The sequence below is a fragment of the Montipora foliosa genome, chromosome 7 (assembly GCF_036669935.1).
Source record: "Montipora foliosa isolate CH-2021 chromosome 7, ASM3666993v2, whole genome shotgun sequence".
NCBI lineage: Eukaryota > Metazoa > Cnidaria > Anthozoa > Scleractinia > Acroporidae > Montipora > Montipora foliosa.
In genome coordinates this window covers 18,719,101-18,726,925 of record NC_090875.1, presented here as the reverse complement: position 1 = coordinate 18,726,925, position 7,825 = coordinate 18,719,101, and the positions used below count along the sequence as shown (strand labels likewise).

The 7,825-nt window shown below is 37.9% G+C and overlaps 1 long non-coding RNA gene across 1 annotated transcript in view; it reads left to right on the top strand.

Moving 5' to 3' along the window:
• The first annotated feature begins 3,324 nt into the window (after positions 1 to 3,324).
• Positions 3,325 to 7,825, top strand: part of LOC138010391 (uncharacterized) — a 7,361-nt gene continuing 2,860 nt past the window's right edge. Inside the window, exons 1-2 of the long non-coding RNA XR_011124459.1 lie at positions 3,325 to 3,457; positions 6,877 to 7,677. This is a non-coding gene — a long non-coding RNA (uncharacterized lncRNA). The remainder of the gene's footprint in view (positions 3,458 to 6,876; positions 7,678 to 7,825) is intronic.

Sequence of the window (7,825 nt, the reverse complement as noted above, 5' to 3'; positions counted from 1 at the left end):
TAAAGTTTCCTTCTACTCAGTTTTCTCATGAAGATTTTCTTGTTGGTTACTATGCCAATTGTTTCTTTCTCAAATCCCGCTACTCCTTCTGAGGTTTCTTCTATTGTCCATTCTCTAAAAAAATAGCAAATGTGGGGGTGTGATGGTCTTTCTTTGTCTCGCATCAAAGAAACAATCGAGTTACTAGGTGCCCTTTTGTCTCATATCTGTAATCTGTCTTTTGAGCAAGGTGTTTTTCCCGATAAACTCAAATTGCAAAGATTCTTCCTGTTTTTAAAAGCGATGACCCTTCTCTGTTCTCAATTATCGGCCTATTCTATTCCCCCTGTCTCTCTAAGGTTCTTGAGAAACTCTTTACCTCAGGCTATCGGAATTCCTTACAAGTTCAATATCCTTAATCATCACCAGTACGGTTTTAGACCTCATCACTCTACTGCTATGGCTATCTTAGAGCTTGTCAATAATACTTATGAAGGTTTTGAAAACAATCAGTACACTATCGGAGTCTTCCTTAACATGGCATCTGACAGGATGCGGCGAAGCGGATTCGCATAATTCCCTAAATCCGCATCCTCCCGCATAATTACGATAATTTCTGCATAAACAGCAGAAAGGCCTATGCCGGATATTAGTGATAAGCAGCTGCTTACCACCCTCACAAACACAAAGCCAAGAGAATGATTATTTTGAAACGCCTATTTTCCTGAACATTGAAGAAAACATGCCATTTCGTTCGCAAGATGAAAGTTTGTAAGCATTTTCCACTCATTTTTCGGGAATGAGCCTGGACTCTATTCAAAACGGTTTTCATAACAGTACCCTCGGCTCGAAATTTTTAAAAAAGATACAAGGTATGAAAATTTAGCCGCAAGTTATAGTAGCAAATTAAATTGCATCATTTGTACCTCTGGTAAAGTAGGGACAATCATTGTGATAAAGTTGTACAAAACAAAGAGCCCGCAATACGTAGGTGTAAAAAAAACACTGAAAATGGTGAATGATCGAGGGAAACGGATCGTGGTTCAACCACATCACAATTTTGCTCCATATCTCCAAATTGAAACAAAATTTATGACAAAAACAAACTATTTTTTTATCGCTTTATTTCTTTTAGCAAAAGTGTTCGGCAAAATGCCGATTACTAACCCTTTTGTTCAACGGTGAATGCTGGTCGCAAATTGGCGACTCGGCCACATATCTTAATCGCAAAGGGAAAAAGCGACTGTATTGGTCGCAATTTCGAGTCCTGATTTACCATAAGCATGTAAGTACATTGGAAAAGCCTAATTATTAGTTCTATAAATGTTTAAAATTTCCGCATAATCAACGCATGTTTACGCATAATATGGCCAAAAATTTCAGCATAATCTTAATTTTTTTCCGCATCCTATCAGAAGCCTTGCTTCATAGATCGTTAAGAAGGCTTTTGATACAGTCAACCATGAAATACTTCTGGATAAACTAAATTTTTTTGGAATCAGGGGAATTCCGTTGGCCTGGCTTGCTAGCTATTTATCTCACAGACAACAGTGTGTCATGGTTCATGACTATACATCTACATATAATACGGCTGTATGTGGGGTTCCACAAGGTTCAGTCCTTGGACCTTTACTTTTTCTTTATACATCAATGATCTTTTTCATGTCTCAAACCTCCTGTCAATCATTCTCTTTGCTGATGATACAAATATCTTTTTTCGTCATAATGACTTGGCTACCTTAGTAACCATCCTTATGTAGAGCTCGCTCGTGTTTCTTCTTGGTTTAGTGCTAACAAACTCACTGTCCATCCTGACAAGTCTAAATTCATCATTTTTCACCCACGTCGTAAACAGATTAACCTCTCAGATATAAAAATTTCTATAAATAATTCTCCCATCACACGTGTGCAGGAAGACAAATTCCTTGGAATTATCATTCATGAAAATCTATCCTGGAAACCGCATATCTCTGTTGTCTGTGATAAAGTCTCTAAGATAATTGGAGTTTTGTGCAAGGCAACGCGATACTTACCTTTGGACACTCTGAAAACTTTATATAATGCTCTTTTCCTGCCTTACATCAATTATTGTCCTCTAATTTGGGCTTCTACGTATGTTTCTTACCTTGAACCACTTTATGTACTTCAAAAGAAAGCCATCCGTATAATTACTTTTTCTCCCCCACGCACACCTTCTAAACCCCTTTTCTCTAAAAATAATTTTCTTTCGCTCCATTCTATCGTTAAATTCCATGTGGCCTGTTTGTTTTCTCACATTTTAACAATATTCTGCCTACTCCTGTATCCTCAATCCTTCATTTTAACCATGAATATCACAATTATTTGACTCGTTCACGTTTAATCTTCATAAAACCAACCGCAAGTATAATTTGCTATTACCTGGCAGGCTCCTGTTATTTGGAATGATATTCCGTTAACAGTGCGCAACAGCCCTTACATTAAGTAACTTTAAAAAAAAGTTGACACTGCATTTTCTGAATGCTGAGTTAGTATATTGAAAAATTGGCTATGGAACTCATTCCCTTAATTCTATAGTCTGATCAAGTCCCTTGGGACTAAACTGTAAACTTTGTGGACAAATGTTAATGTTTTCTTTTTGTTTTTGTTTTTTGTTTCCTGTTATTTGAATACAATTTCCTGTTATTTGAAACAATTATACTAGGAGTACTTGTTTATGCAATTTATTTAACTATATTATCCTGTGTGTTTGTAAATAAGTAGTCATATTTAGTTGTATAAGTATTTTAGTTAAAGCCTTCTTCTATTCATGCAAATTTTTCAAATTATGTTTGCTGACCATATGCCATTAAGCCTCCGGCTTTGGCTGTTCTCATGTATTCCTCAGAGTCTGATGTGTAACAATAAACAATACAGATGAACAATACAGATCCGTCAATATCACTTCAAACGCGACTGGCACGACCACTAAAACCAAAGTTTTTGCATGAAGTTTTGTTTGAGAAGAATCATAACCAGTTAGCTTAAAAAGCATGTTGACTCCACCATTGAAGTTCATTTGGGCCTTATGTAGAAAACTCCCGGTTTTATGAAAGAAGGGATTAAGAACACGCTATCCAAGGCTGTAAGCATAATTCGAGATTTCAGTATTGAAACAATGAGCCTGGGACAGCGGTCAGCTTTACAAAAATTCGTTAGGTCTATTCCTGGGAGGCATATTGTGCATTGAACCACCTCCTATCAGCAGGTGTAGTTTTTTATTTTTATTTTATTTTTCAAAAGGAGTCTATAATTTAATAACCACAGCCTTCTGTTGTTAAAAAAATTGTTTTAAAACAATTGTTTTGCATAAAGCACATTTTTGTTCTTTCATCCACCAAAGCTGATGCAATTCCACACTCACGCTGACGAAAGATGTGCCATCTTGACAGCCCCGCCAATGAAAGATGTGACATCTTAAAAGCAGGAGGAGGTGCTGTTGTCACAATTTCTGAGGAAGGTAAACATTGTGAGGCATATTCCACCTCAGTCATCTCTTGAAGGCTATGGTTGGTTATGGTGCGAGATGGTCCTGGTCACCAGCTTATTAATTAACAAAATTGAAGCCGTTTAGCTTTGTCACACCCCGATAAAAGCTAAGCTAGTATCCAGTGGCAAGGCTTTAACATCTTAAGTGCAAGACACCAACAACTGCAGCTCTCAAAGGAAAACTGCTGCGAGACAACATAAATTTTATTTAACATGAAGTTTCTGAAATTCCTTAAAAGTTCTTATGGCCTTCTTTTCCTTTTTTTCTCTTGTTTTGTTCAACATTCCCCCTTTTCACCAAGTATGTGAGAATTTACTTAAAAAGGCGAAGTCTGGATAAGTGTTAATTTTCACTTCAGAAAAAGAAAAGAGCCATGACAAGATTTTTAATCATCAGAGAGGTAGGAGATGTCTACCAGATATGGTTCCCAAAGAAAATTTGATGAGGCAGTTTTTCTTGTGCATGTTGCACACCTACATGTACATATATGAAACACTTCTCCATTGCCACCAGAGGTTGAAAGAATTTTAGAGGCCTAACTTCCATGGGGTTGCACAGTTTTAAATCAGAGCCTTCTTGTTTCATCATGATAAAGAACACCGTTATATCATTAGTATTATTTCCTATTGTTGATGTTTACACAAACCCACCAAGGCTGATGCAATTTTAGTGACAAGTGCACACTCACACTGACGAAAGATGTGCCATCTTGACAGCCTTGCTAATTAAAGATGAGTCATCTTAAAAGCAAGGGGATGTGTCCTTGTCACAAAATGTAGAAAACATGGAAAAACATGGTGTGAACTTTTCCTTTTTGCCATGAGTTGAAACATGTAGGCTATGATTCAAAAAACGTTTTGATAGCATACAGTATACTTAACAAGATATCTTGGGGGCCAGTGTTGCCATTATACCGGTACTTGTTGGTCTTCTTGAGTGCTTGAGTGAGGTTCCAGCACTTGGCTAAGTAGCCTGACTTCTGGCTGTTATACAGCTAATCCTGCCAAGCCGACCACAGGCTGGAAAGGTCAGACCACAACACCGGGAACACTGTCCCCTACTCTTTTCGAATAGTGTGTGGGATCTTTAACGTCCCACAGAGTTAATGAACAAAGGTTGTGATACGGGATCTCCGGCTTATCGTCCTTATCCGAGAAGACTAGAGAGTCTAACCATTTGCAGATGTAATTACAAAGGCAGCACTTTCTCCTCAGTTATTTAAAGACCCTGAGTGTTGGTTCGGCCGGAGTTGAACTCACGACCTCCCGCGTGACAGCCCTGTGTTCAACCAACTGAGCCACCGGTGCGCGGTTCTTGCAGGATTAGTATCCAAACATTTTTGAGAAGTGGTAGACTGCAAAACAGTCGTATTTTTTGCGAACGCAAGCGACAAGATAAAATAATATTCAAACGAAAGGTCTGGACCTTTCGTTTGAATATTATTATACAGTGTCGCTTGCGTTCGCAAAAAATACGACTGTTTTGCAGTCTAGAGAAGTGGAAACCAAAAGTGGAATGTCAAACCTGTTTCCTACTTGAAAGAAAATCTTACCAAGAGAAAATATATCACTGGCTTTGCTACATGAAGAACCTTTGAGAACTTCTGGAGCAATGTGTGGATACGAGATGGTGTACTTCTTGGAAGGAGGAGAACAACTATCACATGCCCGTTTCGAAAATCAATTATATAGCCTCGCTTATTACTTACAAGAACATTATTTGATTTCAAATCACAATGCAGAAAACCTTTTGAATGCATGCGAGAAAGTGCTTCTGCCAAGTTATGTGAAATTATAAGACAGTCATTAACTGTCAGTGATTTTTGAAGATTCTGAATTAACGTTTCTTCATTTTGACGTGTCAATAGCTTGCTTATAGTAACGGAAGTATCCTGTTCTCCTATGAATTCGATTACCAAAGACATTGGTTCCTTTTGAACTTGTACACCTAAGATGGTAGGGATGTTCTTGTGGTGTAGAGCCTGCATAATTTGAGCTTCTTTCATCAGCTCCTTTGTGTCATTTGAGAGAGATTGTTTTTCAACAACTTTAACCCTTCCACTGCCGAGGGCTTCCCCATTGACGAGTAAAATCGTCTGGCCTTAGACAGAGTAAAATCTATAAGTGTCAATTTGCATTTTTGGCGGTGAAAGGGTTAATATTCAGCCGCTGGTATTGTCTTAAGAGGCAGCAACCGTAGGACCCTTCTCCCAATCTGATGGTCTTTCCATTTGGTGGACAAAGTTCATCAGGATCAATGAAATTGACATTTGTCCACCCGTTTTGCAATGGTGTTGACATGATAGATTTCCCTGCAAACTGGAAAATTAAGTGAAATTGACTAATAGGAACAAGAAAATTATGTCATGCTATTCCATAGTCTGAAAAAATTTGTATATTAGGTTTGCAGGAGAACAACGTTTAGGCTCATAAAAAAATTATGTTAAGGTTTTTGTTTTGTTAAGTATGCACGTGTTTCTCGTACAATACCATAAAAATTTTGCGTATGGTAAAATATCTGTATTTTTTTATGTTATTTATTACATGATTTTATGTTATTTACCATTCAAGAAATTAAAAAGCTAATAAAGTTATGGGGATTGTCATTAATATTGCCACTAGCTCTTTGAGTATGAAAGCTTAAAGAGAGAAATAAAATTATATTGTAACAACTGGAAAATCGAGCATTGATGAAATGGAGGCTCACCCTGGAAAATAATGCAGCTTACAAATGGTGGTATTGTGATGTTCAGTTCATTTGTTGATTTTTCTCGTTAAGAAATCGAATATGATCATAAGCGCGCCAATTTCTTAGCTCGGAGGTACTCTGCTTTTTCCTTTTGTTTCTGAATGTCAGCGTCCTTCCTTTTCTTTGCAGTCCTTAAATGTCGCTTCCGTTTGTTTCTCTCGTTTCTCATTCTCCTTTTCTCTGAAATTCAATTTTCTCGACTAATGCGGGCCATGGTACGACCTTTTTCGAGTTTCATTCACTAACCAACTTGGCGGGAACTGAGGATTGGGATATGCCGCTGGAAGAAAATATCGACGGGTTCTTTAAAATGGCAAAAACACAGATCTTGGGTAGTCCACTGAGGGAAAAATTGACTCACTGATATCTCCCCGAGAGCTCTCGCATGGATAGCACGGAGACTGGGACTGAAAACTCTTGCTTTTGATTGGCCAACGCCATCTCAGAGACCATAGAACCAACATGGCGGACGAAAGCGAAGAGTGTGGCAACCCTCTGTCTTCTTTTTAAAAATAGGAAAAAGAACCCGAATAGTCCTCTGTGGGACCCCTTGAAAATACTTAAACAATCCTTGATCAATGTTTGTATGATTTCAATTTCTTTTGTAGCTATTCTAATCATGTAATTTGCTTTTATTTGAGGTTGAAAAGACGGTAAAAAAGAACTGATGAAGAAATTTGTCAACAGAGATAAGTAGAAGAAATATTTGTCATTTCTCCCGCGTAGCTTAGCAGAGTGATAATATATTACATCCTTTTATGGAATTAAGCTACCACAATAATTATTACTTGGCGCCTATTTCAAAATTGGCGGTCAATGTTTGCTTTCGGAAAAGGGTTTGACAATGAATAGTTTCATGTGTGATTTTTGGCTGCCCACTGGTGATGGTGTAAAGCGAAAGCGGGTTTATAATCCTCACTTCACTAGTGAGTCTATCAACCTCCATCAGCAGCCTCCACCATTAGCAGTCCATCAAGACGGTCAGCTTCAAATCCTGAAAGCACAAAATGCACTTTTGAAGGCAAAAATTTGTGAATTAGAAAAGAAAGTAGCAGTAGTTAACCAAGAAAAGAAGTTTGCAGTGGGAAAACCATTTTCCACTTTAAGAGTGAGTCCACGAGAGCACCAGGCAGGGCTGCTACATGCCATTTCACCGATTTCTATGAAACTTTGCCAGTTTAAAGGGTCTACCCCAAATCTGAAAAATACAAACTGGTTTGTGTTTTGGATCTTTCAGGGGGAGATAGGCCACCCCGTGGATTTATCAGACTTTTACCATGGAAATTGCTTCAAATTGTGCAAAATATATGAGGCTCTCAGTACAACTGTACTTGACCTATTGATTTGAAGGTGTTCACACATATTGATACATCCTTAATGAAGGCAAGGAACAAGTGTCAGTCAGTTTGATTGATGGCTTGTCAATCAACCCAGAAAAATAAGTGAGTGCGTTGTGAGACATTTTGAAAAATTCAAATATTTGATGATTTTGAAGTCAAATATCTCCCGTTGCCAGAGAGCCTCAACAGTAGTCTTTATGTCCCTTTGTAGTCCATTATTTCGTCTCTTAACAACATCAAAAATATTTTT